At 40.1% G+C, this 10080-nt stretch overlaps 1 pseudogene; it reads right to left on the reverse strand.

Annotated features, from left to right (window-relative positions):
* Positions 1–616: 616 nt before the first annotated feature.
* LOC110304127 lies at positions 617–1768 on the reverse strand (annotated as a pseudogene).
* Positions 1769–10080: the final 8312 nt, after the last annotated feature.

Here is a 10080-nt window from a genome sequence, read left to right on the forward strand (position 1 = left end):
TCTCCTTCTTCTTCTTCTTCTTCTTCTTCTTCTTCTTCTTCTTCTTCTTCTTCTTCTTCTTCTTCTTCTTCTTCTTCTTCTTCTTCTTTTTCTTTCCCAGAGTTTAGGATCTTTTCTTTCTTGAACTGTCCTAAAAAAGGCTCTGTCATTGAACAGGTAACAGTAAAAATCCCAAAGTCCTTTCTTTAAAATGAAGTGGGAAAGAATAGGATGGAAGAAACTATACAAACTTTGTTTTTTTTCCTTGTGGCTTGAAGTCTTCCCCTCCTCCTCTGTCGCCTCGGAAGCCTCCAAAGCTTCCCTGGCTTCTTCTGCCAAATCTGCCTCTTCCACTTCTGCCACCACCTCTGCCTCTGAAACCTCCTCTGCCTCCACCTAGACCACCAAAGTCACCTTCACCCTTAGGTTTGGCCCAGTCCAAGGTGCCTTTGTTTCCATCAATTTCTCCATCTTCCATGGCCTCCTTGGCAGCTTTGGCATCTTCCTCACCATTAAAGTCTATAAAACCAAACCTGTTAAAAAAACCAGTTTCCTGATCAGTGTCTCTTTTAAGGTCTCTTCAGTGGAATCCTCAGACAGACCTTTGACAAACAGAGTTTTGGATGGTTGACTTCTCTCATTGGGTCCTTGCAACTCCAGGTTTATCTAGTTTAATTTCATTGCCACACACTTTTAAACCAGTGAGCTCCAAGGCCTTTTGAGTCTTCAGCAGACTCAATGTCCACATAACCAAATTTCCTATTTGTGCCAGTTCTGACATCCACAAGAGCAAGATCAATTTTAGCAAAATTTCACTGATGGCAACTTTTAGTTCAGCAACAGACTTGTTTGGATTAAGGTTTCCATTGAACAGACCGAAAGGTGTAGTTGGTTCTGAGCCTTCTACTTCCTGTTTCTTGGCTTCAGGGGCTTCTTTCTGCTTGGTTATCTCCTTCTTCCATTTTCCAGGGGATGCTTTAACGGGTTTTTCCTCCTCTTCTTTCTCCTCTTCCTCCTCATCCTCATAGTCTTCATCTTCTTCCTTGTCATCATCCTCCTCATCCACCCTCTTGGCTTTCACAGGAACAAATTTTGAAGGAGCTTTCTTTCCTTTGGCTGTTGTGATCTCCATAACTTTTTCCTCAGAGTCATCTTCCTCCTCTTCATCATCATCTTCTTCACTGTCGTCATCATCTTTCTCATCCTCATCCTGAGGCAGGAGCAGCAGGAGCTGCTTTTGCTGACTTCACCCCTTTTACTACCGGTGGCTCAAATTCATCCTCTTCCTCATCCTTTTCATCCTCATCGCTATCATCTTTATCATCTTCATCTTCATCCTCATCCTCATCACTGTCTTCCTTCTTGGCATTCTTACCGTTCTTAGCTCCCTAGGCTGGAGTGACATCTCCTTGTTTACCAGGAGTTGGTACAATGCGTTTGCTTGTGAAGCTACCTTCTTACCAGGTGTTGGAACTACTTTGGCTGGTGTAACAGTTTTCTTTGCAGGTGTGGCTGCTGTCTTTTTGCCTGGGGTTACAGCTGCTTTCTTAGCTGCTGTGGGAACTGCAGCCCTTTTTTGTTTGTGAAACAACCACCTTCTTTGTTGGGGTTGTGGTAGCCTCTTTGCCTTTTTTTTTTCCTGAGGGATGACAACCTCCTCTTCTCCACTGCTGTCATCTTCATCTTCTGACATTTCTTCATCTTCACTATCTTCTTCCACCTCCTTTGTGGGAGGAGCCATTTTCTTGGACTCACCGTGGGTTTTGCTGGCCTTTGCCAGTTTCACCATGATGTCAGATTACAGCGGCAACGGAGTGTGTCAAGAGCTAGCAGCTCAGAAGAGCTTATTGGAACCCACAGGAAGTCAACTGCAGTAGCAGGTATTGAAGACTCTGAAGCACGTTCAACTGCCTGCCAGTAGCGTCTACCATAAGATTCTGATGTGATGGAAAGGCATCATCAACAGGGGACACTTGCTACCATTAAGGCGGGGGCAGGGGGGCAGAGAAACAACAAACAATGTTCCAGTCATTCTGCAACATTTTAAGTTGTTTTTATTTTCAGCAACTATGTATCCTAGTTTCCTGTACAATTTTGGGAAAGAAGCTGGACATAGAAAAATATTGTATTGTATAGTTATATGTTATAACATAACAAACTACTTAACCACTACAAGCCCCTAAAGGGTCTGTAGTGTATTTTCCACTTGTGTCTGAATCCACCTATAGAAATTCTTTCCAAAGAAGACATAGAAGAGTACACATGCTTCCCCAAGCTCCCACAGTACCACAAGCCCATGATTCATCGACAATGTTGGCTATAGCACGAATTCCTTCGAGCAATTAGACGATTTACGATTTTGCTGTTGGGGAAATTATCATGGCTTATGACTATAATGTTTATATATCTTAAATCATACTTTGAGCATATTAAATATTTTGTCTTGGAATTTTGGTTGATTAGAGTGCTCATAATCCAGATTAGTGATGACTCACAGGTGGTATGATTTCAAACAGCGTTTGTAGTGGCTGTGTGCTGTTGCTTGAAGCCTGGCGGCAGATTGAAGGGTGCTGTGTTCCATGTGAGAAGCAGGTCAGCAACTCCTCAGGCCATTCACTCTATGACCATGAACCTGAGTTGTTATAATTGTTAGTAACAGCTGTACTTTAAGCCATGAGGAAGAGTTGGTTTTAAATGATGATACATATGGTCCCCTAATCATTACTTTGAATGGGCTTAAAACTTGTATTATGTCATTGGCAGGCTGATTCATGCTCGTGTAACTGATGAAATGCTCCCTGTCACATTAATATCTGTCTGCAAAACCAGTAGAACAAACTCATTTATTATCTGCACATCTCTCCTGGCACCTAGTTAAAAATAATTGTTTAATTTTCTTTTTGAAAATTATTACTCTAATGTTGTCATTTCTAGTTATTTCCCATGAGGAGAAGCCCTCTGCAGTTGGTCAATTAAATATATCTTATCAGTTAAAAGATTTTTCTTATTTTCAAAATAATGCTAGGTACTAAAAGAGTGAGGATCACAGTATGTGATGTGGTTTCTATTGATTTAGAAGAATATACTAAGAAAAACTGACAAACAGAGGCATGATCTTATATTCTGTCTGCCCAAGAAGACCCAGAGTTGGATCTTGTCTAGCACTTAAAACTTAATGAGCTACTTTTTCTATGAAAGCCTACTTTCCCGTTCTTTAAAAAAAAAAAAATAGAAGTCTTTACACTGCCCACATCCCAAGACTATGTCAGATTACAGAGTAGAACATCTGGCATGGTCAAAACCTCAATGCTGGCAACTAGAACTCAATTTAAAGTCATCAGCTAACTGAGCCAGACAATGTACTCACTAGAAAGGCTTGAAAGCAGCAGTCATAAATAAAATATCACACATGAGGAAAGGGCCAAGGACTCTACCCAAGTGTATGTAAAATTCAAACAGGTACAATAAAATTGGTCATGAACCCTGAAGGGGGCTCACTTGGTCACTAGGCTGAGGTACTGCTGAGGGGTGATGGAACTCTTAGGAGGTGGGGACAGTGGGCAGAAGTCAAGTCACTAAGGGAGTGTCCCTCTTTTCCCCCTATTTTGCTTGCTGGTCATCGTTAGGTAACCTTATCATCCTACAACAGACTCTTCAACACCTTACCACATGCCCTAAAACAACAGGGCTGATCAAGCCCAAACCTTCAGAGCCAAGAACCCAATGAAGCTTTTCTTCCTCATGTATTCATTGCCCTATAGTTGTCACAGTAATGGGAAGCTAACTGACACCACGGCTATGACCCTAGGACAGTCTAGAGAGGACCCTAGAGAATTCATCATTGATGGTACTCATATTTGAGGGTCGTCAGATTGGATTTTGCACGAATTATACTTTATTTAGAGAATATGAGGAGCTAGGGAGATTGCTTAGCCAGTAAGTCCTGAGCATGACATCACAATTTATGTAAGAATGCCAGATGTAGTCATGTGCACCTATATTCTACCACTATCAGGAGGGGACAGACAGAGACAGGGTTACCAGAGCTTTCTAGCCAGCAGCTAAGCTCCATATTCTATAAAAGTCTCTACCTCAAATAAATTACACAGATAATAAAAGAGCCGGAAACCTGATATTGTCCTCTGACCTCCAAGCGCATGTGTGGGTGCACACATTTCCACACTCGCATGTGTGCCTTACACACACCTAGACACCTAAACACAAACACATAGACATATAAAGAAGTATAAAATCACATTAACTGTAAAAGTGGAACTTGCATAAAAGCAAAACGACATTATATCTTCAAGTAAAGGCCACACTTATAGTGCTAAGTACATCTGGGATGAAAAGGAATCATTTACAGTAATCAAAAGTGCTAGAGGAGGAAACTCACTCAAGTGGAAATTCCTGCTTTCTTTGGAAACTCAGTTGTGTCATGTGATGTTTCTCTGGAAGCTGTCTTGTGAGAGGATGTTTTGCTGAAGCAGACACTTGAGAGTGTATGTGATGTTTGGGAAGAATATAAATCGAATCCCACAGAAATGAAGAGATGCTCTTGTATTGCTGCTCTGTGCAGTGTTTCCCTGGTCTTTACTAGCTGAACAATGCTTTGCTGGTCCTCACAGAGAGAAACATGCTGCAGAACTCCTGGACCTTGGACTCACATGTACATATCCATACATGTCTAGATGTGATCACACATATACATATTAAAATAAAATAGTAAAAGGGAGTAGAAAAATAACTCAGCAGTTAAGTTTATTTTCTGCTGTTGCAGAAGATTCACAGTGTTCACACCAAGTGGCTCACAACCACTTGTAACTCTAGATTTGCAGTATCTGACAACCTCCTTGGAAGACCCAGCAACTCATGTATGTGCACGCGCATGCACACACACACACACACACACGATCAAAAGTAAAATAATTATAGTCTGAGTGAGAACTTTTTGACTAGGTACTGAAAAACACCTTTTCTCCATGACTCTAGCAGTCAAAATGGCAGACCTATTCTAAAAATTGCCATTAAAAACGTTTGTTTTTGATACAATATATTCTGGTCACAGTTTCCTTCCCCCATCGCTTTTCAGGTCTTCCCCACCTCCTTTTCCTGTCAAATCCACACTCTTTCATTCTCCCTCATTAGAAAATAAACAGGCACCTAAAGTAAAATGGAATGGAATGAAATAAAAACAAACCAGAGTGGAACAGAAAGAAGAACTGGAAGAAAGAAAGAAAGGAAGGAAGAAAGAAAGAAAGAAAGAAAGGAAGGAAGGAAGGAAGGAAGGAAGGAAGGAAGGAAGGAAGGAAGCCAAAATCACATACAGATGTTGAGATACACATTTGCATACACAGAAATCCCCAAACTGGATTCATTCCCAGGTGAATAGTAGCTTCTGTAATGCTTTGGTTTCCTTTTACTGAAAACTCCTCCTCCTCCTCCTCCTCCTCTTTCTCCTCCTATTCTTCCTCCTAGTCCTTCCCCTGTTCCTCCTTGTCCTCCTGTTCCTCCTCCTCCTCCTGTTCCTCTTCCTTCTCTTTCTCCTCCCACCCTCTCAGAGAGAGAGAGAGAGAGAGAGAGAGAGAGAGAGAGAGAGAGAGAGAGAGGAGAGAGAGAGAATTATTTTCTTTGAGTAATCCTATTTTTCCCAACAAATAACAGTCTTGCAAAACTGGTGTGGTGCATCTATCTCATGGGGTGGTGTGCTGCTGCATCCATATGCTGGTGGGCTGTTACATCCATGTAGTGCTGACCTGCTGCTGGGAATGATGCTATTTTCTAGTAATGTCTTTCTTTGCATTGCTGATTTTCAAACTGCAGGTTCCTGGTTTCTTGCCCATAGTGTTGCGGTGGGCTAAAATTTTCATCACAAAAGTCTGCTAAGTATACCTTTGGAACTAACAAAAATTCAATAACTTGACAGGGATTTTTATAGCCACCACTAGTTAATGGTAGTTTTGAACATGTATTTAAGTATCAAGAGTCTCAGAATTCTTAGGTTTCTCCACTTTAGTGCATTTTGTAAAGGGGGGTTATTTCCTTTGGCCTTATAAAGTTGCATGAACTACAATAAATTGCATGTATTGAGAATGAGACAGAGGTAGACTAGAAGGTGCCTCCATTTGATGGTGAATCAATAGAAGACAAGCAGGGAAGAAGAGAGGCGGATGAGCTTTGTAAATGCACAAGTGAAGAGAAGGGATAATGAAGCATCACAAAGCAAAATGAACAGAACAATATGATGGAGGGAACATAGGATGGAGCTAAGAAGAAGAAAGTCCAAGGGAGCCCAACTCAATCCCCATTATCACATGTTGGCCTGTTTATTATAAATCATCTTCCTTACTAACATGTAATCTTCCTAAGACTAGGAACTTTTGTTTTTTTGTTTTTAACTGATACATTCCTAATGTTAAGAATTTAAACAGTTGATATCATTTGAATAAATGTTTAGTCACATAAAGAAATGAATATCTACTATGGGGAAAAAAATCAATGCTTGGTCCCAAGGCGCCAACCAAAATCATTTTTGCCAAGATCTCCACTGAGAGATGTACTTGGTCAAGCTTTAAACCAAATATCTAATGTTTTTCTTGCGATTGACTTTGGAATGGTCTTAATAAAGGCCATTTTGGAGGGTACTCCAAATGAGCAATTCTACCAGAAACTTTGGAGAAAGAACATTCTGGACTCCTACAAAAAAAAAAAAAAAATGAGTCTCTATATCTTCTCTACTCCTCCTCCCTCTTTCTCTACTCTCTCATTTCCCCTCCCCATCTCCTTCTCCCTCTTTCTTCCTTTCCCTGGAGCTTCCCTGGGTGGTAGTTCTCATCTAGAGATTACAAAAGACAAGACATTGTCAAGGGGATATGGGAGCAATGGAAGTAGTAAGTGTATCTTTTGATGGACTTCCAGCTATGTGTCACCTTAAAAGATTTTACCATTTAAGTCACTGATTTGGTTGCTTCAGCCAAAGCAACACAACTTTTAAAATTCCTCTCAGTCAGTTGCATAAAAAATGTATGTGTTCATAAAGTACTTCAAAGTAGTCCTCCACAGAACTTCAAAATGCCCTCAACCCTGAGGCATTATAGTATTCCCCAGAGAGCAGCAAGAAAGGCAAAAAGTAGACTGATCACATTAAGAATAGCACTTACATCTTTCTACTTTTGTCAAGAAGCTAAGAAAAATAAGCACATTGTGCAGAAAGAGAACTGTGATGGCCTGCTGCCCTGAGACACTGAGTGAATGGAGTTTTTATATGCTTGCATTGCCATGCCCACCTTCTCTTCTTATGTGCCAAGATGTGGCTCAGTGGACTGCTGAAAGTTAACGAGTACTGAACAACTGGGTAATCCATACATTTCCTCTAGTCCATTAGCTCCCTCAAGAGAAGGACCAGTTTTCTCCAACAAATAGCATCCTCTTCTTGTTCAAGGAGATGCTCGTGACTAAAACTTACTACCTTGTAGTTCACAATCAATGACCTTGTACTTAGTGGCTCACTCAAGGGCTTTCTCAGCTCAGTGGCTTGAGTGCCATATATTCCCCACAGAATCAGGTAGTCACCAAGGATGCGTATTCATTGAAGGTCAGACTTTTGTATTGTGAAACTTCCATCAATTATGATAAGCAGTAGATTGCAGATCTATCACCTTTTTCCTCTGCTAGGAAGTATGTGTTTATAAACCAGCAGAACACTGCTCACTCCTGTGATTGATGGCCGGTCTTGGATCACCTCTTATCAGGTTCCCACAAGCCCTTCTTTGATGCAGCTTATGTCTGAATGACAATCGACAAACCAATGCCATTATAAGCCCAAATCTCCCCCTGCATTCTAGATACCAAGATTGCACATGGGTATGAATTTATTGCTGCCCCCAATAGGGACCAGTTCACTAAGTGTAAGTAAGAGCTGCTGTTATGAAATGGAACCACCAGCTCTGTGTGCTCTTGGTAAGAGATAATCACCTGTGCTCAGCTTTCTAACACCTGGGCATTTGAGTAACTGCATGTATTTAAATATTTAGGTTGTTTGTCTATGCTGTCTCTTCTTTAGGTGTGCAAACTAAGATAAAGCCAGGCTTGGGAGGAAGGAGATCTCTGTAGTTTCTCCGTTGTTGAAACACAGTGTGGTTCCTTTTATGAAGCACACTGAAATGATTACAAATCTCTGCTTTGGCATGAATGTCTGAAACACCTACTGTATCTGTAGCAATGAGGTTTTATGATAGCTTTAACAGTTCCTGCAAAATTTATATGTTCTACCACTAGATCATTTTGAGAAGAGATATAAATTTTACAACACATCAGAGTTTTATATCACCCACAAATGCCTGCTGTAGGATTCACATTATGGAGGGCCCACATTCTCTCACCATTTTCTATTCTTTAGTCGATTTACATTTGCCAGGCAGGAGCCTTCAACGTCGTGCTCCTTAGACTCCATCAGTCCTCCTTCCTTTTTACCCTTTGGTTTAATGTCACTCAGTCTATTTGTCTATGAGGCATTCAGCAATATGCTCATCAATTTATACAGGTGATGGTTTACTGTCCTTCTCTCTAATTCTGTCTATGTTAATGGCCTGAGTGAGCTAAATGAAAATTAATAAAGGCAATCTTTTTTAGGGAGGACTCTTATTTTCTGAACTCTCAGTCAGCTCCTGTGTCTGGGCCTAGGAACAGAATACTTACAGCATATATGCTTTAAGAAAGTTTGGCCCGGGGCTAGTGAGATGGCTCAGTGGGTAAGAGCACCCGACTGCTCTTCCGAAGGTCCGGAGTTCAAATCCCAGCACCCACATGGTGGCTCACAACCATCCGTAACGAGATCTGACTCCCTTTCTGGAGTGTCTGAAGACAGCTACAGTGTACTTATATATAATAAATATATAAATCTTTAAAAAAAAAAAAGAAAGTTTGGCCCATTATTGCTATGTATGTAGGAAAACCCTAAGTCCATGATCACCATGATTTAATAAACCTGACATTAGAAAATCAATGGGATGAATAATTTGCTCAAAATAAAAAGTATCTCTGATCTTTTGTTGAGGATCTCATTAGATAATTATACTTTTGAGACAAAAGATGGCAAATCCTGGAAAAAACATGGAGAAGCAACAATACTTATATACTATTGACAGAAATCCAAATTAATATAGTATTGATGAAATTGATAGGGTCAGTTCTCAAGTTAAAATTATAAGAGCATCAATATAATATATAAATAGCAGTAATAGGCATATACTTGCAGAAAATGAAGTCAATATAATGAAAAAAATTGCCCTACCATATTTAATATAACATCATTCATCATATCCAAAATATATACTCATACCAACTCCCTATCAATGAATGACTGGATAAAAATGTATTATGTATACAACATGGAATACTTCTTAGTCATAAAAAACAGAATCCTGTCATTTATGAAATGTGTGAATATAGAAATAACGTGTTTCATGAAATAAGTAAAGACACAAGCATTCGCTTGTGATTGTCTATAAAATAATTAATATCAGTAATAAAAATAATGAGCAAATTACATGTGTACATTCAGTGGCATAAAGTATTCATTTCAATTTCAGAAAGGAAAGACAGAGGCATAGTAAAACAAGACTGAAACCCAGAAGGGAAAATATCAAGTTCTGTGCCTCCCTCCACATCAGTCATCTAAGGATTTTAGTGAAATTGTCTGTTTCAAAGGGCTTTGAGTAGCTCTGTCTCTCCAGTTTTACTGCCTGCAATATGAATATCTTTGGTTATCTGGTTCTCTTCTTCCTTTATTCCCTTCATTTCCTGATTCCTGCAGCCCTATTTTGCAGAATTCCCATGGCTCCTAATACCTCCAACATCTTGAGATTTGCACTGAAACCCTGGTTTCACTGTCACCACAATACAGGCTTCATTGTCACAAGTTTCATGAAATAGCTTCTCAGAGCCTCTTCATAGGGACTCTGACCCTGACACATGTTTCATGACCTAAGTGGATCTCTGAAACTGAGGAGGAAAATAATTTTATGGCCCTATCAATATTGCATATTTCATGCCTCCAAAGAAAGTTCCATATAGTAAACACTGCCCAATTCTCTTGGCAAC

This window comes from Mus caroli, chromosome 11 (assembly GCF_900094665.2).
Source record: "Mus caroli chromosome 11, CAROLI_EIJ_v1.1, whole genome shotgun sequence".
Lineage (NCBI taxonomy): Eukaryota > Metazoa > Chordata > Mammalia > Rodentia > Muridae > Mus > Mus caroli.